This window comes from Canis lupus, chromosome 4 (genome assembly GCF_003254725.2).
Source record: "Canis lupus dingo isolate Sandy chromosome 4, ASM325472v2, whole genome shotgun sequence".
Taxonomy (NCBI): domain Eukaryota; kingdom Metazoa; phylum Chordata; class Mammalia; order Carnivora; family Canidae; genus Canis; species Canis lupus.
In genome coordinates, this window is record NC_064246.1 from 6,907,505 (window position 1) to 6,931,574 (window position 24,070).

The 24,070-nt window shown below is 37.4% G+C and overlaps 1 long non-coding RNA gene across 2 annotated transcripts; it reads right to left on the reverse strand.

Moving 5' to 3' along the window:
• Window positions 1-9,319: 9,319 nt before the first annotated feature.
• On the reverse strand, window positions 9,320-11,805 carry LOC112660821 (uncharacterized). 2 transcript variants are annotated; one of them, XR_004815114.2, is made up of 3 exons: window positions 11,594-11,805; window positions 10,825-10,945; window positions 9,320-9,619 (listed from the first exon to the last, which is right to left on the reverse strand). It is a non-coding gene; the product is annotated as an uncharacterized LOC112660821 (long non-coding RNA). The 2 variants fall into 2 exon arrangements; XR_003137229.2 differs by lacking the exon at window positions 11,594-11,805 and having other exon boundaries at window positions 10,825-11,570.
• Window positions 11,806-24,070: the final 12,265 nt, after the last annotated feature.

Below are 24,070 nucleotides of genomic sequence, written 5' to 3' on the forward strand. Positions count from 1 at the left end.
GTGGTTTATGTATACAATGGAATATTACTCAGCTATTAGAAATGACAAATACCCACCATTTGCTTCAACGTGGATGGAACTGGAGGGTATTATGCTGAGTGAAGTAAGTCAATCGGAGAAGGACAAACATTATATGTTCTCATTCATGTGGGGAATATAAATAATAGTGAAAGGGAATAGAAGGGAAGGGAGAAGAAATGTGTGGGAAATATCAGAAAGGGAGACAGAACGTAAAGATGCTAACTCTGGGAAATGAACTAGGGGTGGTAGAAGGGGAGGAGGGCGGGGGGTGGGAGTGATTGGGTGACGGGCACTGAGGGTTATTCTGTATGTTAGTAAATTGAACACCAATAAAAAAAATTAAAAAAATAAAAAAAGAATTAAGCCCATCTCAATGAAAAAAAAACTGGAATAATAATTCTTCAATAGAAAATAACCAAGAAATGTCATAAAAAATGGAACATTCAAATTCAAATTATAGGTATGTTCAACAATTTAAAGGAAAATAAATCTAATGGGAAAGAAATGAAAGATCTAACAAAGAACTAAATGGATAATGTAGGTATGAAAAATACAATACCTGGAATTTAAAAAAATCAGAGTGTACTTAAAAACAAATTAAGTATTACAGAAGGAAAGATTAGTGAACTTCAAGATATCACAAAAGAAACTATTCAAATTGCATTGCAGGGGAAAGAAAGATGAAATAATAACACATAAAAATGCATCTTGATTACCTGTGGGACAATGTTAAATAGTGAAACATACACATAATTAGAGGTCAAGAAGGAGGAGATAGCAGACAAAACATTTAAGAAAAGATGGCTAACATTTCCCCAAATTTTGTGGAAATGATGTAACCATAGATTCAAGAAGGTCCAAAAAAAAAAAAAATCCTTGGCAGAAAAAACACAAATAAAACCATAATAATGCACATCAAAACCAAATTGATGACAATCAATAGTAAAGAGAAAATCATAAAATGGCAAGGGTAAGTGGCACATTACCAACAGGGGAACAAAGCTAAGAATAACTTTGACGTTCTCACAAACAGTTAACAAGCCAGAAGTCAGTTGAATGGTTTCATTAAATTGCTGAAGGAAAAAAAGAATGCTGATGCAGAATTCTATATCCAGCCAAAATATCCTGTGTATTTAAGAGGAAAAATAGATATTTTACAGCAAAACAAAAGAAAGAGTTGGTCTCCAACAGACCTGAACTTTAAAGAATATCAAAGGAAGTTCTTCAAACAGAAGGAAAATGATATTAGGTGGGAATGAGTCCATACAAAGGAATGAAGATCATTGAAAATGATAAATATGTAGATCAATATGAGATTTTTTCTTATTTTAAATATCTTTAAAAAATAGATAACCAATTAAGCCCAAATAAAATAATGTACCGTGGAGACTGTAAAATATATAAAAAACAAAATGAATAGCTAAAGGAGCAGGAAGGAAGAAAGTGATACACTGGCTGTGAAGTTCTTTCATCATAAATAGGTGGCAAGTTGCATTTAGAGGTAGATTATGAGAAGTTAAGATACATACCATTAATGCTACAGAAACTAAGGAAAAGAAAAGATAAGCCATGGAGGCAAAAAAGTGGAACTCTGAGAAATGATGAATCCAAAGGAAGCAGAAAACTAGGAAAAGAAAGGAACATAAAATAGATAGGAAAAAAAATTAAAAATAAAATAAAATAAAATAGATAGGAAAGTAGAAAATACAAGCAAGATTTAGTCCAAGAATATTGATAATTACATTAAGTATTCATAGCCTAACTTGTCAATGAAAAAGCAGGAATATCATACTGGATCCAAAGGCAGGCCAGAATGATATGCTATATAAAAGAAAGTCTTTGTTTTTGTTTTTGTTTTTCTTTTTCTTTTGAGAGAGGTTTGGGGAGGGACAGAGGAAAAGGGAAAGAGAATCTTAAGCATGCTACATGCCTACTGCAGAGCCAATGCAGGTCTTGGTCTCATGACAGACACTTGACTATTGAGCTACCCAAGCACCCCCAAAGAAAGTCATTTTAAATAGAAATTATATGTAGATACTCTAAATGTAAGAGGATGCAAAGTAGACTACATAAAACTGTAATAATAGGAAAGATAATACAGCTCTATAAATACCAAGAAAAGTAAATTTCAGAACAAGAAATATTTCTCAAGATAAAGAGGGATATTTCATAAAGATAAAGGGTCAATCAAGAAGGCATAGTGTGTGATGTGCTAAGCTAATAAGAAAACTTCAAAATATATGAAACAAAAAAATACGTGAAGCAAAAACCTGACAGAACTGAAAAGAGAAATCGACAATTTCACGATTAATAGTCACATATTTAAACACTCCATTCTCAGTGGACTCAGAATCAGCAAGGATATAGAAGATACGAGTAATACCACCAATCATGTTTACCTAATTGAGATTTATACAACATTAAAACCAACAAAACCAGAATATATATTCTTTTCAAGTGTACATAGAACATACAATATAAATAATATGTTGAGTCATAAAAATTTTCAACACATTTATAAAGATTGATATCCTATACAGTATGTTCTAGAATCATAACAATTAAATTAGAAGGCAGGACACAAAACATATCTGGAAAATACTAAAAATTTAGAAATTAAACGAAATACTTCTTACCAGAGATGGAATCAGAAAATTTTTGAACTTACTAAAAATGAAAATACAGCATATCAAAATGTATGAGATTCAGCTAAATCATTGCCTAGGGGGACAAATTTTGGAATGTGTACACAATGGAATACTTATTATTGGAGGAGAAACTGGGTCAGAGAGAACCAAAGCAATAGAAGCATAATTTGTAAACTTTTATAAAGGTACCATATCTCTACTTCTAAATAAAACCTTGTGTAGAATTCTGATAATGAAAACAAATAGAAGAAGCCAGGACAGAGAACCAGGTATTCTAATCTTGTTGTCCTTTCTCACGACCCTCCCTCTTCCTGATCCCGTATGTTCCCCACTATAATTCCTGAGTCACTTATATGGTTTTCTTGAGTTTTCACACACAGTGAGAAATGCTCTACATTATTTTTTTTTAAGATTTTATTTACTTATTCATGAAAGACAGAGAGGGAGAGAGGGAGGGAGAGTGAGAGGCAGAGACACAGGCAGAGTGAGAAGCAGGCTCCATGCAGGGAGCCCAACTGGGACTGGATCCCGGGTCTCCAGGACCACTCTTTGGGCTGAAGGTGGCCCTAAACCGCTGAGCCACCCAGGCTGCCCAGAAATGCTCTACATTAAAACCAATTGCTTCCACTGGTCAAATGACTCAAAGCCCAGGCCCACTTAGAATTGTGCAGAATGTCTCATCTAAATGCGAAGGACAGGAAATTATTGCTCATTCATTGAGCTGGGAGAAAAAGCAATGTTTTCAAGAGGTACCTGCAGCCTGAAAGCACTCTTAAAATATAGAAAACAAGATAAATGCAGAGATGATAGAATATTAAAACTATCATCTTTTGGGGACTCCTGGGTGGCTCAGCGGTTGGGCACCTGCCTTGGGCTCAGGTTGTGATCCTGGAATCCGGGATTGAGTCCCCCATTGGGCTTCCTGCAAGGAGCCTGCTTCTCCCTCTGTCTATGTCTCTGCCTCTCCCTCAGTCTGTCTCTCATGGATAAATAAATAAATCTTAAAAAAAAAAAAAACCCTATCATCTTTTGATGTCATCCCATCAAACAAAGTCAGAGGAAGAGCCTGGGTCTTATGACACATCCTCCTAAAACTCACTTCCACATACCAGTGGGGTTTTTTTTTTTGTGAGATTTGCTCTTAATGCCTCATGAAAGAAAGGCTCTTTATCATAATAAAGCAAAGGAGCATCAACTACATTTTAAAAAATCCATATTTTGGGCAACATTAGAATGTGCTCTGGTGGAAAGTACTAGAATTTTGTCCTGATTTTTATAGACTGAAGTTAGTACAAAGTCAATGAGCACTATCCCTGATGAGTTACAACTGCCTTTCTCCAGTTCTGAATCACGTACACTCTTAAAATCACTGACCCACAGAATAAAACATGGTGATAAGTAGTGTCATAGGAGGTTGTGTGGAGCTTTTTTTATGCTTAAGACTCAGGTCTCACACTAAGACAAAGAAGCCTCAACTTCCCTGCATTCTCAAGAGAGTTGCAAGCAGTAGGTCTCTGGACACCCGCGTTAGGGCTTATTGAGAGATATGCCAATCCATTCTGCTCCCTGCACTGAAACTCCCTCCTACCATGCTCTTCTGCCATCAACATGAGCAGAAACCTCAGGGTGAGGGTAATGGAGGAGGATGGTGGCAGGAGAGAGAAGCGAAACATCTGGGTCCTGAGTCCACCACTTGGTGCAGAAACTATAGGATGCTCACCACAACTCCTGTGTCAAGCCAAATGAGGGCTGCTCTGAGAAAAAGACTGGAGGGCTACAGCTTATGGGCCAGATGCAGCCTGTTATCTATTTTTGTAAATAAAGTTTAATTAGAACACAGCCATGCTCATCAGTTTCCATATTTTCTATGGCTCATTACCATGGCAGAATTGAATAGTTGAAATAGAAACTGTATGGCTCACTACTATTTGGCCCTTTGCAGAAAAAGTGTGCTGACCTCTACTCTGGAAAAATCATTTACAGAAACTATGGGTGCTGGCAAAAGTGGAAGACAGGCCCCCATCCTGTGTTGGACATCTGCTGGTGCTGTTGGTATCTGTGCCTATCTACACATAGGAAAAAAGAAGTCAAAGAAAATGGCAAAGTGAGGAGCCACATATGACCAGGGAACTTCATGTATGACCACTTCCCAGCATTAAAAAGATGCAAGGGTTTCCAGGTGGAATGATGGGAAGTTGTGGAGCTTGAAGCCATCCTGGGAGTAGCCCAAGGTAAGAGGTCTGTTATTTAGCAAGGGGTACAAGCAGCAGCAGTGGATGGGGCATCATTGTACTGTAGGGGATAATTGGAAGAGAGTGAACTGATGTCAGAGCCTTGGGCATTGGGAAGATCCCTTTCATCCAAAAAGAGCTCCTCAAAGAACTCACCCATGTACACCATGAGAGCAAATTTTTGTACACCTGTTACTTAGTGGGCCTTGATGGCCACCTAGCACTAACCAGGGAAGCCAAAGGAGGACTACAATAACACCATATATGTGAAAGACACTGTGTTGTCATATATCCTTTCTTCACCCCAACCTAGAAAAGCTATAACCAAAAGAAGGAACAAGGAGCAGAGAAAGATCTGGCCCCTTCCTCATCTCACTTCTGATCACTCCTGCAGAGGTCTGGCCTTCCTCATCTCACTCCTGCCTCCTGGGGAGGCAGAGGCTGAGCAGTGAGCTGAGGATGACACGGATTGGTCTGCCTTCAGATGAGGGAAGGGGCTGAGAAATCCCTGGGAAGCACAAAGGGAGGATTTGACAAAGTACATTTGATGAGTACAGGACTGGAAACTAGAAGATTGCTTGATGTTTTACCCCACCCATTCCACATTTACACACAACAATGTAGCCTGTGAACTGTGCGGGTAACATTAATTTGGGTTTTGTTGAATAATTATCAATTTTAATTTATTCTCCTTACTAGCTTTCTTATTAGGTTAAAAATAATTTGCTTTTATTTAGGAAACTAGAAATGTTTTGTCTCAGCAGTCCTTAGTTAATTGTACATTTGTAGTACTGAATATCTGGTATCCAGTAGCATATGGCACCAGAAACTAAATGGCTGAGCAAAAATCCTTAGCTACAATTTTAAAAGCTGAGGTTTTAAAAAGAAGAAGAAGAAAGAAAGAAGGAAAAGAAACTAAAGTTAAAGAAAAGAATTCCTTCAATACCCTAAAACGATACTGGTAGCTAGGGCATCATACCTGTGTATCATTTGTCACCAATTATGGTACAGAGTATTGTTGTTTTTTGTTTTGTTTTTTACTATTAAAGAAAGTTATTTAAGCTTTTAGAAGATGGATGAATCAGAGAAATTGACTATATTTAAAAACCCTAATACAGAAAATCTTTTTGAGGAAGACTATTTTGTGTTTAGTGTCTCAAAATGGATATTTCAAACTATCAGGTAAGATAGAAGATCACATTGACCCTTCGTTCCAGATCATTCATTCTATTCTGGACATGATTTTGTAAGATTAAATTTGTGCACTTACAAAACAGAAGGAAGGCCCCAGAATTTATAAACCAGTTGAGTCTCAAACACCAGAGAGAAGTCTGATCCACAGGGAGAATTAAGGCAGCAACATGAACATGTCTTATCTATAAATGAAATTACATTTCACTCTTGACATTCCCTCAAAGGTAAGAAAAAAATCAAATATTTTCTTCTAACTTGATATATTTTCCTAGAGTTCTTTCTAATGTTATAAAAGTAGTTAGAATCAGAAACTGGAATTCCATAAGTGATATTTTCAGCATGTTATTATAATCATCTGGTTTGTTATCTGTATCTCACAGTGGAATATCAACTATGTGACCAGAGACAGTGTGACTGACTACTTGTGTATTTCTAGAGCTTTTTGTAATGTCTTGATATGTGGTAAGTACTCTAAATTTGCTGAACAAATGGGAGTTGATGAAAAGTTTTGAGAGTAGGTACCATGCCTAGAGATAGCTGGAATATTGTAAAACTCATGATTTATCCCACATTGCTTAGGAATCAGTACAGATAAAAGAAATATGGAGTCTAGCTGTTTGATTATAGATCTCTTCTAATTGTCCTTTAAGTAAGAAGCATCTCATATTAAAAATAGGGTATTTGAGGGGTGTCTGGGTGGTGCAGTAGGTTAGGCATTGGACTCTTGGTTTGGGCTCAGGTTGTGATCTCAGAGTTTTCAGATCAAGCCCTGCATCAGATTCCACATTCAGCACAGAGTCCACTTGGGGCTTTCTCCCTCTCCTGCCCTCTCTCTCTCTCTCTCAAATAGATAAACAAATCTTGAAAAAATTGAATATTTGAATTATCAGCAACTAGGTTTGGTTTCATTCTGAATGACTATTAAATGGTATGCCTCTCTGAAATAAATAAAAGTACTCAAACCCCAGGATCTCAGCACTAGAAATATGTTCCGGGAAATATTTTAAAGGACATTTCCTAAACATAGTGCCAGGAAAATTCATTTCAAGGGGAAACTTTTTTCCACTGGGCAGTATATTGTTATCAGAACCTGGAAAATAAGCAAAGTGCATCTGAATGGAAAAATTACTTCTTTCAATAATTCTAAATTTCAAAGGGTGTGTAGAAAGGAATTCAGAGCTAATGGATTGATTTTAGCAAGCTTAAGCAAAAACTGATTTAGAAAACCTATACTTCATTTAACCTGGAATGAACCTGGTGTTGCAGAAAAAGGATACAGCTTAATAGAATACATTACATGATGCTTTAATTAACCCAAGAAACAGAGAAAGAAATCTGTCATCATGTACCCTTTACATTGTGAAAAACTTTGAGTACTTTTCAAAATATAAATTTGTTTCAAAAGAGCTAAGTAGAAGTTTTTTTCTCCTTATTATGTATGGATATAAAGACAGCATGTACAGTGTGTAAAAAAAAAACAACAAAAAACACCAATTATTCTTTCCCTGTGCCCACCCTCTTGTGCAATATGAATCTGTAGCTCCTTGCATAAGTGTCTACATCTCTTTGCCCACTGCTTATATCTTAGGAGACCTTGTGACTTGCTTTGACCAACAGAATGGAGAAGATGCGACATTGTGCCAATCCCCAGTCTAGTATCAAGAGACTGCATAATTCTCTTCCTTCTCTTAGATCCTTGCCTCTAGGGTATAAATGAGCTTGGTGCAGCAGGTGGCTCTCCTGCTGAATGTTGGAAGAGCATGTGGAAAAGAGCCAAGACACCCCAGCTGAGGGACAGTACACCCCAGAAGCAATTCATGAGTGAGCACAGCAACACAGCAAAGTCACAACCACCCACCTGTAGCTAGAATAGGGAGCAATAGTGAATCATTGCCTCAAAGTTGTAGGTGCTTTTTTTACAGAGCAATGAAAAACTGATAGTTCACCCATTTTTAAAAAGTTGCATTCCATAGCTATGAAAGAAATTCAAGCTAAAACAGCAAAGTATGACCATTTATCACTTATGATATGGATGAAATTAAATAAGAATGTTCATATATAGGATTTTTGCTTACATAGAAGGCTGAATTTTACAACCTTTTGAAAGGCAACTTGGAAATATGTACTAAATTTTAAAATATGCCAGTTATTACTCTTTGGATTTTATTCTTTTTGGGGGGTGTAGAGGGAGAAGGAGAGAGAGAATCTCAAGCAGGCTCCACGTCAAGTGCAGAGCCCAATACAGGGCTCGATCTCACAACTCTGATATCATGACTTGAGCCCAAATCAAGAGCCTAATGCTTAACCAACTAAGCCACCCAAGAACATCAGTGGATTTTATTCTTAAAAAATTATGTAAAGTATGATGATTTATCAGCCTCATTATAAGAAGTAGATAAAGTCAGGGAATTAAACAATTTTTTTTTTTACAAAGGAGATGTTTTAAAAAGATATGGTATATCCACACAATAGAATATGTATATTGACATGGAAAGACTGTCACATCATTTATTGTTATTATTAAGTTTACAAAGCATATAGAGAGTATAAATAGGACTATTCCTTTTTCATTATTTAATGAAAAATCTCTACATATAGAAATTGTATAAAAAGATGTGTCAAAATATCAGTGATTATCTCTGGGAATGAGATTACATATGATTTTCTTTTTCCATTGACACATCTGAATCGCTAGACTCAAAACAAAAGTATTCATAAATTCTAAATTCTGAGAAGTCAACTCCAGTTCTTAACTAGCTTTACACTCCTTCATAAGTTACAGTATCAAAGTCAATTGACCTATTTGATGAGGAACAGTTGGTGACAAAAAAACAAAGAAACACGTTTTTAATTTTTCAAAGTAGAACATTCTTCTGAATAAAGAAATATGTTCCAATTTTAAACAAGTATAAAATTTAGAGGTTTACTTCCCCCCCCCCAGAAATATCAGAGGGAAAATTTTTCAGACATCATGAAAACATAAAGGACAAAGCAATATATTAATAAATAATTTTGTGTATTTCAAATAAGAAGATTGTCCCAGAAGAATTAAGGCACATTTATTGTGGCAAAGGTTTATTTTTCCATTTTAATCAAATCAAGAGAAACTTTTTAGATTTTTGTAAGAGACCTGGAAATGAAGACAGAACTGGTTAAAATTAATCAAAAACAATAATGAAGTGCCTACTATATATAAGAATTATTTTGGTTGCAATGGACAGAATAAACAATCCAAAGGTCTTTATTTTTTAAAAGCTAATTTACTTGCTTATGTAATGTTAAGAGTACAAAATTAACTCTTTTCAGATGTATGACACAGAAGTCAAACTTGACCAGGACTGAGTTTCCTTGTTTCCATTTCCTAGTGTTGGCTTCACGTCCAGTCAGTCTCTCTCTAACGACTGCTTCCAAGATGGCTTCCAATATACTTCACTTAGACCCAGTGGGAAAAAGAGAGCGTTTCTTCCAGAACAGTTTTAAAACATTTCCTGATGCGGAATCATGTGTTCAACCAATTACTGCTGCCTGGAAGAGGAAATATGCTTGTTGTTTTAAACTAGCAGTGGGGTTAAGCTCATCATATCACATTGGTCAAGAGCAGAGGTAGAAGGGTTTCTCTAGAGGAAAGTAAATATTGTATCCAAAGAAAAGTGAACAGATTCTGAGTAGCAAGACTAATAGATGTTCACTACAGCCCTCTAGATTATTTAGACAGTGCAAAGAAGCTTAAAACACATCTTTAGCCACAATATTTATTACATAAAGTTAAGAATAAACCACAGGTACGTAAAAAAATAGTTGCAATGGAAGATTAACAATACTCAATGGTAGGTGAGTTGTACAAATAACAAATACATCTCAGAGGAGGAAACATTGGTACTCTGTTTGGATAATTAGCCAGACGTCATCGCTTCATTTCATGGTTCTAGTATTAACACAATGGTTTAAAATATTTCTGCTCAATCCAGGGTTCTTTTGATTCTCAAGTTTCCAACCACATTATTAAGTGAGTAGTCTTAAGGACTTAGACCAAACATCTGAGACTTTCAAACAATTTTCCTGTAATTGCAACAGAGGTAATAGTTTGGTTGCCATTTGAAATGCTTTTCCATTGGGTTTCATGTATTCCTTTATTTCTTTTTTTTTTCTAGAGCATATATAATGGAAAATATCCTTGTAATTACTCCCCAATGCTGAAACTTTAATCTCCATTGTGTAACTGAATTATTCTCCGCAGCTAAGTGGTTTTTCTGGATCCTCAATAGGCTAAGAACATCCAAATGCTTATCATTCCCTGGGGCAAGGAGGAGAAGAGATGTATATGATGTCTCTCTCTTTCCTTCTCTTTGATAAGAAAATTCATCTCCTCAGTTTCCAATGCCATTTCTTGTGAACCTCTTCAGAAAACACCCCACTTCATGAATATTCAAGTATCTATGCATTGAACAAATATTTATTGAACACAATCGTGTGCCAGAATATAAGGAGTTGTTTTTAAAGCTGGGTATATATAGTGGTAAACAAAATAGTCATAAGCCTCTGTCATCAAAAAATTTACAGTCTAGTGAAAAGACAGAAAATACATAGAAATAAATAGAAAATAAAGAAAACCAAAAAGAAAAAATGTACCAATCTACATAATTATATCTTATTATAAACTCTAAAGGAGTCAACAAGGTATAATGATAGGACAAAATGAGGCATGGGCAAGGTGAGATCGGGCAATATACCTTGATTAGGTTGTCATGGGGCCTCTCTGAGGACGTGACATTTAAACCAAAACCTGAAGCATCAGAAGGCACATGTGAAGAGCAGAGTAATAAGTGTTCTATGCAGGGAATCAAGAATTTCCTATAAAGGGAAAAGTATAAACAAAGGTCCTGAGGTATGAATGAGTTCACCGTGTTTAAGGAACAAAAGGGAGGACAGTGTGCCTGGGGCATCAAAGGGCAAGTTGGAGGGGTAGGTATGAGATGACTTTGGGTAGGTCAATAGGGAACCAATCATACAATGCCTGGTAGGCCTGTGATGAGGAATTTGGATTTTACACAAATTCTAAGAACACCATTAATGAATTGTAAGCAGTGAAGAAATATGATCTGACTTTTATTTTTAAGAAGGGGTTTTGTCTGCCCCACAGTGAGTAGATTGAAAGAGAGGCAAGAGTAAAAATGGAAAGACCAGCAAAGAAGCTACCAGTTAGCCATGGCAAGAAGAGATATGTCTAATTTTAAGGTGTAAGTAGAAAGTAGCAACAACATGGTTGGATAACGGGTTGGATGTGGAAGGTAACCAGAGGGTGCCAGAGAGGTGGTGGCAATGTCCTGTGGCTAGGAAGTCACATCAGTTGGAATCTTGGCAGGAAATAAGTTGTCCCCTCCAATAAGGTAATCGAGAAATGTTTAATGGAAGAATTATTGATGAAAATGTAACAGAGTTAAGGGAGCCTGACAAGGGATGGTGAAGGACCTCAGGACTAATAATGCAAGGAGCTTGTACCATCCCCGGGCCTGGAAAGAACAAGGAGAGTGAGTGACCAGTTCCTGGAACTCAGAGAGAACATAGTAGTCATAGCTACAGCTATAGAAGAGTGTCCCATGGAAACTGTGACCTTCTTCCTATACTGGAATGCAGCCTCTACCAACCCTGCCAAAGGCAGGCAGGAAGGGACTCAGGGAGCTATCCAATCTCCTGCTGGCAACTCTGCCAACAAACCTAAAACAGAAGCCAGAATCCACAGCTTGCCCATGGCTGCACTCCATAAAGGTGGCAGAGTGGGGTGGGGAAAGGTAGAGTCAGTATGAAAGTACAACACAAAAAACTAATATGGGGACTGTTTCGGGAAGTGAGAATCAAAAGTCAAGTTTTGTACCTATTAGGTATAGAAGACTCTTCTGAGACTGGAACTCAGAAGTGAGATTTGTGCAGGAGATTCAAACAGGGTGTTTGAAATCACCATCTAGGTGGTTTCAGAAATAATTAGAAAAATGACATAATGTAGACCAGAAGTTAAGGTGGGATTAAAAGGAAGGGCAGGGTGAGGGCTGGGGAGTCCAGTATGCAGATGCAGAGTAAAAGAAAAGAAAAGATTGGTTCTGAGAGTCTAGAAAGGGAGGGAAAAACCGAAAGAATGTGATGTCAAGGAACTGAGAAAGAAGGAAAAGTATGTGGGCAAACATGTTGTATGCAACTGGGAAGGCAGTAGGATGAACACAAAAGTAAGTCTTATTGGAGTCAGGGAAAACTCAACATCTTTGTTACTTTTCAAACTTGTATGACAAGCTTTAGTCAGTTTTTGCACATTTTATAGCAGTAGTACACTACATTTTTAAACCTTTAGGAAACAACAATCCATTTGGCATTTTTAATCACATAAAACTAGGTCCCCAACACAATCTAAGCAACAAATTCTCCCACAAGGAACAGCAGTCCTAAAAAATTTTGCATGCAAGCTATACCAACCCTTAAAGTTCAGACCACTCTTACTTCATCCTAACCAATCCAGAGAACAGAAATGAGAGGTTACATGATTTATTTTTCAAGGCTGTTATAATCTTGATATGAAAAATAAAGACAGTACAAGAAAGGGAAATTTATAAATAAACTATCAGCAAGTGAAATACAATAATATATATGCAATAGAATGCATCAAGACCAAGAAAGGAAAGCAAGGGTGATTCAACCTTGGAAAACTCTCTTCTTTAATTCACCACTAGATTAGAGAATAGAAAGCATATATGGTTAGCTTATAGACACAGAAAAGTGTTTGATAAAATTCAAGACAAAATCCCATAATAAGGTATTAAATAAAGTATTAAAGTATTAAATCCCATAATTTAAGTATTAAAGGGAACCTCTTTCCAAAATGTACCTATCAAGCACCTAAACACTGGAACATTCTTTCTAAAGTCAGGAATAAGAGAAGGCTGCCCATTACACTGGTTCATTTAACATTGGGGAATCCAGCTCTAGGCCAGAATAGGTATGACTTTTCAGGCTCTACCAGTAGTAATCACCAGGGCTTCATGTGGCAGGATTCATGGGAGAAGGCTGTCACAGCAGACTTGGTGAACAGTCAACAAGGAGGACCTGCTGTCAAGCACTCAGCTCTAGACTCTGCCTCAGTACTTTAATGCACATCTCCATTTCTATCCTTACTGCCTCCATTGAGAGGCTACCTTACTGGGCGGCCCTCTGTGCAGGCCTTCTCAGGTGCCTCAGCCAAGACCACCCTTGTGTAGGGGTGGTGACTTCAGATACTTCTCTCCACTCCGACTCAGCATTCAGGACTATCCAAGCCCCTCCTGTCTCCCTCCCCCTGACCATCCTAGGTCCATAGGTGGCAGGAGCCTTTTGTAGGGGAGAGGCTTCCAAGGAGATGGAATGCTTCCCTGTCTGTGCTGATACATCTGAGCAAAACCTAGTGCCATTTTATGGGGAGAAATTAAACACTGGAGGAGCCAGCCTCTTTTCCTGTTTAGATTTTCACTTATACTATAGGTGTGACTATAGTGTTACTCTAATTTTGTCCTGTTTTAACTGCCCTGTAGTTCAGCTCAGCTCTTGACATATGTTGGACAAGAAGATGTCCTTGCCAACACAATTTACTATCTTTCCTTGCACCCTCCAAGAGGGATAAGAGCTTCAAAATTGCTGTTATTACTAGATCAGTGTGATTGTCTGCATAAAAGAAACAAGAAAACCTGAAGCCCCATAGGGCACAGAAGAAGAAGAAGAAGAAGAAGAAGAAGAAGAAGAAGAAGAAGAAGAAGAAGAAGAAGAAGAAAAGGGAGGAGGAGGGGGGAGGGGGAGGGGAGGAGGAGAAGAGTAGTAGTTTAGGAAGATTGCTGGAATGAACATTAATGCACAACAATCAATACCATTCCAATTATACACCAGCAACTAGCCAATTTGAAAATATGTGTTTTTTTAAAGATTTATTTATTTATTTGAGAGAGAGCATGAGCAGGAGGTGGAGGCAGAGAGAGGATCTCAAGTAGACTCCCCACTGAGCATGGGGCCCAACACAGAGCTGATCCCACAACCATGAGATCATGATCTGGGCCAAAATCAGAAATCAGAAGCTTAACCAACTCAGCCACCCAGGTGCCCAAAAATATGTGTTTAAAAAGGTCCATTAAAAATGGTGAATTAAACACAATGTGTAATTAATTAATTAAAACAATGTACAAATATAAGACAAAAATGTTAAATCACTATTGAAGGACATTGGAAAGGTCTTAAAGTTATAGATGATCTAAGTGTCTATGGGTACCCAATATCATAAATATGTCAATTCTAGCAAATTAATCTGTAAATTCCATGCAATATAAATAACATTTTCTGCCTATTTTCTGGAACTCCATAAGCTGGTCCTAAATTTCTTAAGTAAGAGGACCAAGGATAGCCTAGAAGAGCATTTTCAAAGTGTGAATCTTTGGGTACTGGAGGTGGTCCATGAGGTCAAAACTATTTTCATAAAAATGCTGAAACTATTTTCCTTTTTCATTCTCATTTTCTCACTAGTGTGCCATTGAGTTTTCCAGAGGCTATGTGGCAGGTAATAAATATCACAATAGGGTGAATGCAGAAGCAGATATGAGAATCTGTCTTCTATTAAGCCAGACATTAAAAAGATTGCAAAAGTATAAAATATTGCCATTCTTCTCATCTTTTTGTTTTGGAAGGTTATTTATTTTTTATTAAAAAAATGTTATTCGTGTTCACATGTAATAAGGTTTACTAATGTCACTTCTAAATGAATTCATAACTAACCATTTCAAAACTTCTCACGTAAATATAGATGGAAAAAATCCACAAAAACAGAAGTTCTTTGGAGTACTCAATAATTTCTAAGAGTGTGATGGGTTCCTGGGACAAAAAAAGTTTGAGAATTGCTGGCTTAGACAATATCAATGAAGAAGAAGGGAGTGGACTGGCCTTTCTAGGTATCTGTACTTATTGTGATGCTACAGTAGGTAAATTTAGCAGCAAAAAATAAAATGTCTAGTATTTACCAACTTTTGTGGTAGAATATGAAGAAACAAGAATTCTCATGCTGCTGGTAGCACAGTAAATTGGTTCAACTACTCAGAAGAGAGATTTGGCAGCGCTGAAGATGTGTTATTATAGTCGAACCTGGCAAATCCAACTCTAGGTGTAAAATCTTAAGGAAATTTAAGCACATGTGCAAAGAGGGACAAGAAGAGTATTAATTGCAGCATTTCTGGTAATAAGAAAAATCCAGAAGCAGCTTACATGTCCCCCAATGCGAATGGGAAGGGAATACAATAACCCCAGAGTAATGGTTATCCCTGGAAGAGAGGGAAAGAAATGGGGAGATGAAACAAAGGGGTTTTCTGTTGTATCTGCATGTTCTGTTCTTGAAGGAGGGAGTAGGACAGGGAGAGGAAGAGTGGGTCTGTCAGAGAGGGAGAGACCAGAGCATAGCACAAGACCAGCCCTGGTTTAAATCTGGGAGATGTATACCCAGGACTTCCTTGTATTTTTTTTTTTTATTCTTCTGAATGTTTAAAATATTACATGATAAAAACAAGTGAACAGGTCTAGAGATTTGAGATCAAACATATTCATTTACACTCCTGTTCTTTAAAATGCACACAATGAAACTGGTTGCCTATAAAGGGAATGTTAAAAATTTAAATCCAGGTACAAAGTGGTCTAAATACACACCACAGTCTAGCTCTTCCTAACACCCTGGGAGTGTTAAAGGAAGTTTTATTTGTTGTGAGTTTTATAACCAAGCTATTTCGAGAAATGCAGTCGAAGCATGGAGATCAGAATATTTCAATCTTCTGGTGCTTCTTAGGAGGTACCATATGTTGAAAGAGCTGTCGGCCAGGAAAACATCCGCTGCAAAAGTGCGCGCAGGCTTCTGGGGAGTCGGCTTGCGTAACTGATCTCTAGAATGAACTCGGAGAACAGAGGTGACATCAAGAATGGGTAGAGGTATTTTCCTGGTCTGTGCTCATCTCTATTCTTAACCCAAGTGGACCTAGAGATTATGAGCTTGAAGAATTAGTTGGCGGAATCAAAGAGTTTTGGTCTTGGTTTATTCCTTAGGACAGCAGGTTGCCAAGTAAGTGAGTTTCATGGATCACCATTCCCACTGCCCTAGCCCCCAAATTCTTTGGGTGGCAGAGTAGCTCCTGGCTAAGCAGCAAAGCAAAGTATAGACCACCTGACTTTTTAAACTATGAATAGTTGCTGGCTTTGATTATTGTTTCTATTCAATTCCACAACATCCATTCAGCATGTACTTTATGAAAGGCATGAGGGTAGGTTCCTGGTGAGGGATGAGGAAGAAAAACAAGACTGAATAAGATAGTCTCAACACTCAACAGGAGAAGATGCCCAGCACAGGTAAAGTTAGGTTTAGTTATCCAGCACTGCCAACTACTTTTCCATAACGGGACACAGAGAACTCATTAGGGAAGTTCTTGGACTCTTGTCCTGAGATTATGAAGATCCCACTTAGTTTTGTAAATGTAAGTAAAATATACAATAATTGGTCTTTTAAAACATTGGCCTTAAGGATCAGAACCTTCTTGTGATTTGATGGAGATTGAGAAGGTCAATAAATTTGCCATGGCTCAAATAGGCTTCAGAGAAGAACAGGATCAAGCCCATGATTCCTCCTTTTTAGATGCCTGAAATGATTAAGCATTCTGATGTTTTTAGGATAGTATCTGTCCACGTTCTCTCACAAGAAAGGATCCTAAAGACCCCAAAGTCAATGGGAAAAATAAGAGCCTGTCTTTGTGATCCTTGCTCTTAGATCATCACAAGGGATTTAAGGGATTTAAGACAACTCCAGATTCAGCCACCTTGTGAATGTGAACTTATGAGTAAGAACCAGAATAACCTGTACCCTCATGAACTGTGCTGGAATCAGGACCAGGGAGGGATGGACTTCAGATACAACACTGCCACACAAATGGGAGCCACAGAAGCCGAACATCAAGGCCAACTTGGCAAGTCATATGGCCTGGCATCTATAAGCAGGAAAGGCCACTTAAGCAAGACCAAGTAAGCTTCTCAGAACTTGGACATTTGGAGTGATGGTTTTAAAAGTCAGATGCTGGATTTCCTGCTAACATGAATGTGTGGAGCTGGCACCAATGTATTGGAATGTAGAAGAAGAATTTGTACCCCAAACTAGGGAAGTGGGTCACACTGGTTACATATACATATCCCAAAACATCTGCAAGACAAACCATTTTGAGGACATGATACTCTAAAAGTCTGCAACTGGTGCTAACAAAGCATTGTGGAAAGAGTTGGTCTTAAAAAACAAGTCCATAGAAATCATTGTAACTGACAAGAATAAATAGGAACAGCTCATAAATGGTTAGGTATTGTTCAATAATTTTATGTTATGCACTGAAAATATTATATGCAGAATTACATCGATTCTACCTCCAGAGAATTGCTCTGAGTAATTCTGTACGAAAGTTTTAGAGACCAAATTTGTCATTAGTGTGAAATGTAGGCATTTTAGTTCAGACTGTAAAATTAAATTTTAAAAGATAATGTTTGTATTCTACAGAAGAAATGTATAGCCTTCAACACAGTATTCTCAAGTATGATACACATCAACCATGGCCAAAAAGGTTGTGCCAAATACTATGTGCACTTAGGTAATACAGTGGAAAGCCTACAGGCAATCAGATTGCCTTCTTCCAGCTTAGAGTAACAGCCAGAGCCAGCTACAGAATTTGGGGGGCTCACTGAAAAATAAAAATGCAAGACTCATTGTTCAAAATACAGGGAAAAAGTGTGTAAAGTATAGAGCTTTTTCCTTTCTTCCAGGGTCACTCTGGATTTATCATGGTGTTTTGTATTGGCATTTTGTATAAATTTTCTGTTGCTGGATGGCTAATTACCATAAACTTAGCAACTTAAAACAACACCTGTGTATTATCCCATAGTAATTGTGGATTAGGACTTCAGAAATGTTAAGCTGGGTCCTCTGTCCAGGGTTTCATAGGCTTCAATCTCAGTGTTGGGTGGGGCTGGGGCCCCATCTGATGTTTGGAGATCTCTTTCAAGCTCACACTGTTGGCAGAACACATTTCTCTTCAGCTATATAATTCATGGCACGAGAGGCCATGCAGGAGACGGAATTCTCACTTCCAAACTCACCTTTAAATGGTTCACCTGAATAGGTATGGCTCACCTAGGATAATCTCCCTTTTTATTAACTTAAAGTTAACTCCGTAGGGGCTTTGATTACATCTGCCAAACCTTTCCACCCCCACCATATTCTATTAGAAACAGATTATAGGTTCCACCTACATGTAACAGGAGGGGTTATACAAGGGCATAGGTCACCGGGAGTCATCTTAAAATTCTGCGTATCACACCATTAAGTGTTTTTCTAAGTAAAGAAAAATTAAAAATTTAAATGATTAACATAAATCTTACTGTTCATCTTTATATTCTGCAGTATCAGTTTTAAATGTACTAGAAGAACATTTACTTGTATGTGGAATCATCAGAATTATACAATTGTTATTTTGTAATAGTTATGTGTGCATGGGCAGTGGCCCTAAAACCAAACTAACTCAACTGTTCTATTCACTTCTTGATACCTGTACATTCTACCAACACCCTCTGCCATTGGCCTACTGATGACTAAGGAATAACTGCAAAGATAAGGAACTTGGGGTTGCTCTGCCTTTCCCTTTCTAATGTCCTCATTTTCAGTATAATTGGTTGGCTAACACAGGGAAGTAACATGAGTAAGAAAGGATATGAGGGGGTTCCTTGATCATTCATATTTCTTAGAACACTACCACCTTCTTTCTTTCTTTTTTTATTTTTTAAAGGATTTTATTTATTTATTCATGAGAGACAGAGACAGAGAGAGAGAGAGAGAGAGAGAGAGAGAGGCAGAAACACAGGCAGAGGGAGAAGCAGGCTCCATGCAGGGAGCCTGACGTGGGACTTGATCCGGTATCTCCAGGATCAGGCCCTGGGCTGAAGGCTGCGCTAAACTGCTGAGCCACCGGGGCTGCCCTACCACCTTCTTTCTGTGTATGAAGCAAGTTCTTGTTTGAACTGAAGACCTGGTCTCTCAGAGTTATCGGTACCTCCATCTACTCAGTGTAGATGTAACACGTGGACCTGGCACTGTTTTGAGTTTCACGGAACTCTCACACACTGTGAGTCCATTGGAATTCTGCGCACATGGGTATCGTGAATGAACACTGTATGAAACAGGAAAACAGAGAATGATAAATTCCATATTGTGCATATCTGTTCTACTCAAGCACATGCTCCATTGTCCCATCAGACTTGAATTTGTATGTTTACAAAACACAAATTCAAAGATAAAATGGTTTAGAATTTCAAGACAGTGATAACAGGGCATTACAGCAAGTGCAGGGCTCTCCTGAATGTGGGGCCTTGAGCACAAAAAGGTTGTATGATAGAAGTTGCTTAAGATTGTACAGCTTCATGGACACCTCTTCTGACCTATACTACTTCCAATGAGCCATACCTGATGCTTCCATCACAGCTGGCAAGGATCTCCCTTCTTTTCTACAACTTAATTGGATTCCTCATTTCTTATTTAAGGGCCCAACAATGGGTCAGAGAATGGAAGGTGAGGTTTAATGGCAAAGTTCACCAAGGAAAGAAGTATAGCATTGAATTGACATGTGTATTAGTGGTTAAATTCAGGATGCCAGTGGGTTCATGCTTTACTGTAATTAGAAAGACTCAGGTGCCAGGTGTCCAGTTTCTGGTAAGAGCAGAGGTACCCATGAGTCAGGGTGACTGATACTACTGTGTCTCACCCTCAGATATCCTTATCTTGAATGTACCTCCTATCTGGACCTCACCTGTACTAATACTACAAGATAGTGAACATTCTTAAGAAAATCATTTTGGATAATGTCACTACTGCTGTACTTTCACCATGATGATTCATATCTATGTCCTTTCTACGTCCAAAAAGTAAACAGTTTACAACACCAAAAACATGTATACTGTTGGTACAACCACTTTGTTAAACTATCTAGAAGAATCTACTAAAGTTCAATATCAATTAATGCCCATTAATTGTATTGTTACCAATGGAAATGTGTATGTGTAGTTAGAAATAAACACCTATGCCAATGGCATGATTCCTAAAACCAAAATACTAGAAATAACCCAAATGTTCATTGACAGTAGCATAGAAAAATAAATTGGGCAATATTAACACAATGAAAAGCCAGAAAACAATGAGATAAACTACAACTCTATGCATGATATAGGTGGATCACAAACATAAGATTGAACAAAAGAAACCAGACACCGACGTGTGCACATGGTATGGCCCTGTGGAACTAATCTCGGTGTTGGATTGTAGGATAGAATTTCCCTTTGTGATGGTTGGAAAACAGCTGGAAGGGAGCCTGAGGAGGTTGACAGAGTTGTGATAATGTTTTATTTCTTGACCTGGAAGCTGTTACACAGAAATGTTACTTAGGGAAATTCATAGAGCCACACTCTTGTATTTGTGCACTTACATGTATGAATATTATACTTCAGAAAATTTTGCATAAGACATATACTACACAAAAAATGTAAGGGGAGAGAGGGAGAGTCAGGAGAGGGAGAGCAAAGGGGTAGAGGAAAGAGGAAGAGAAAGAAAGACTAGAAACAAGCTAAAAAGTTAAGAGATAACTGTATTAGTAGTAATTAGTGGTTACTAAAAAATATTTAAAATTTATATCAAAAAAAATAAAAGTAAAAATGTATGTCAGCCTTCTGGCAGCTAATGTAAAGTTTTGGGTGATATAAAATGACTTCTCCAGGTATTAAGATTCATTCTGAAGCTATATGTCCAAGAATGTGGAAAGGTAAGCATTCGAAACATAAAGTGCTTCAGAGCATGGATGAGACAATTTTGGCTTAGGGAAAAACGTAAAGGTTGGTGTTATCAATAAGCTGCCCAGTCTGGAAAAAGTCTGCATATCATCAGATTTTGAGACATAATGATGGCCTATAATATAGCTTCATAAATATCAGGAATTATGCTAATCACTTAGGTACAATATTTCCTCATTCAATCCTTATAATCTTAAAAATACTGTTAATTTCTTCATTGTACAGATGTGAAAATTGAGTCCTGAAAGGACCTGCCCAAGGTTATAGAGAGTGAGCGGAAGGGCCAGGACTCTAAGGTGTGCCCGCTCCTAGTCCTAAACATAAATGCCTTTTCTGTGACAAAGAGGATGAATTCCCACATCTCTGAGTGAGTTCTTGGTTAGTGTTTTCAATATAAGCGTTATATCATCCAGACACACTATTTGGGTTTACTATGTTCCAAATTTGATACATGAAATGGCATTTTCTAATGGAAACAGTCTTGTAGTAGTGAGTGAGAGACTAGCAAACTCCCATTTTTTGGCCATGTTCCGTAGCTATAATATGAAGGAGCTGAATTAAATGATTTGTAAAATCTCTTCTAGTTAAAAATTCCTGTGAATTCAAGTTTTCTTTTCTGACAATAATTGCAATAAGCACTTTCCGCTGCTTTTTAATACCACACCTGGATTTCTTGAGAGTATAATCTTATTCTTAGCACACAGATGGGCACCTCCTTGTTGATGCAGAAAAGCATACAACTGGTTTAGTAAAAACAACAGAGTTAGATAAAAACAGAAGACACCAAAATAATAGGGAGGGTTGAAATACAGCACAGTTTTATAAAGTTCAAAATTAAACTTTTATCTATTTGTAGAGTATTGCTATCACTCTGATTCTGGAAATGATATAAATAATGAAGGAATATCAACTTCCTAATATCTATACCAAGAGCCTTTCAGTTTTTCCATGGAAATAAGAAAGGCTACAGATATGAAAAACAACCTCAGCTTCCTTGGTTATTTATATTAATGCTTACCTCACAGCATTCTTCTGCAGATGATGGGAGATACTGGAAGTCCTTCATCAGCTTTAAAGTGCTATTTGGTGTCAGGAAGTATTAGTATTAAGTTAATGGCAATGGAGACCATGTAACCAAAATACTTTTTTTAAAAAGACCAAATTTATTTTCTAGTGAAAAGCTAGACCATAATTTTAGTAAAATCTTACCTCTAACAGTGGTTTTTAAAGATTGACAGCATGAGCTCATGCTGTGATCAGTGAAATAAGAAGAGAGCACCATGAAATCACATATTCCAGAAAAGGAGCATTAGAACGGAAGGAAGTTCCATCTGAAAATAGAAGTTCTGCCCTCTTAAACACTTGGCCTCCAGCTATTACAGAGAATATCGGGGGTAGGGAGTACTTTGCTAACAAAAAGCCAATGTTCATACTTCAGACTTTCTTTTCAGAATATTAGAAACATCTTTTCCCTCAGGTTAACAAATGCTGTCCCAAAGTACTTGGAAACATTCTTAATAATTTTGGATATGTAAGCAATCATCTTTGGACCAAATCTTCTGACAATAGGTTCCTCCATAGCTAAAGCAATCCATTATGTTTTATGTCATTCTGAGTCCAGAATTCAGTCCCAAATCACTCCACAGGATTGACACTGAAATCACAAGTAATGAAATACAGTACTCCAGGCAGTTGTTGGGTGTAAGCTCCGAAATTGAACAGTTTCCCTTAATAAATCAAAAAGAAAAACCCTCTAAGGTCTTCAGGAGAGAATAAATAGCTAAAGGACAAATTTTGGGGTAGAAAAGAGGGACTGTCTAAGGGCCCTCATATCTTCTTTCTTTCAGTATGTAGACCCTGGGAGTATCCTGCTCATCCATTAGGATTTCAGCTCAATTATGAGCCATAACTCAATCCATTTCCTATTGCTCTTGTGTCTCAACTAAAAGATCCTTCAAAAGAACTATATTAAAACCAAGAAGAAAACAAACAAAAATAAAAGAACAAAACTGATAATATTCTAAGTAGTCAAGCTTACAAGTGTAGGTTTCTGATCCTACAGTAACTAACTCATCTACTGACTCACAGACCTGTTCCATTCCACATTCTTTCTTTACAATATATGGCCTCAGCTGTTAACTTTTTCCTACTATTACTCAGAAGCTTGTCTGATCTCCTATCCTGGCCTGTTCCTGAGCAAACACAAATATTCTTTATTAAAACCTAAATCTTTTGATTCCTGTTACCAAGGGTTTTCCTATTCAGTTACAATATCAGGTCCTAAAGCTAATTCTCACCTTTTCCCTACTCATTCTCAAAGCTTCTGATTCTTTTATTATGACAAATTACTCAAATCTTCTTCCCCACTCACTGCATCCTCACTTCCAAGACATTTAAAGGGGAAAATATTTTTGTGCATCTAGTATGGGAAGACTTCAAATTTCCACACAAAAAAATTAAAAAGAATTTTTAAGATGTTTTAAAAGCAACCTCCTGTAGTCAGGACCATCTAGGTTTGCTTTCTTAGTATTTTCAGAACATTTGTCTTTATTTATGCCCTGGCTCAGAGTTCCCTTTCTTAATGAACAGGAAGGAAGTTTTTCATACTCTTCTTCCACCATCCCCTTCTCTTACCACCCCTAATTCTAGGCACAAAACTACATACCCCACTGCCTAATATTCTGAGGAGGGTTCCTTCTTCTGTTTAGTTTTGTGGCTCTGCTCTGTCCTGAAGTCTTTTTCCCTGGCCAAAAGCCTTTGTCCTGCTTTGTCTCCATGGGCCTCTTTGCTTTGCTATCTCATGGAAAATTCATTTAAACATTTTGAAGGAAGAGTTGATTTCCCGAGATTTTAATTAAATATATATGTCCTCCTAGGGCAGAAATACAGATAACCGTGGTATATTCTCTGTAATTCTAAATTTACCCCCCAACACTCACATGCACATTCAACTGTCACATATGCTAGGTAAATTTGATTCAATCCTCAAACCAATCCTATAATGAAGAAATAATCTCCAAGAATCCATATAACATGACTGAGGATGCAAATTACCACTCATCCATCTACAAAGAC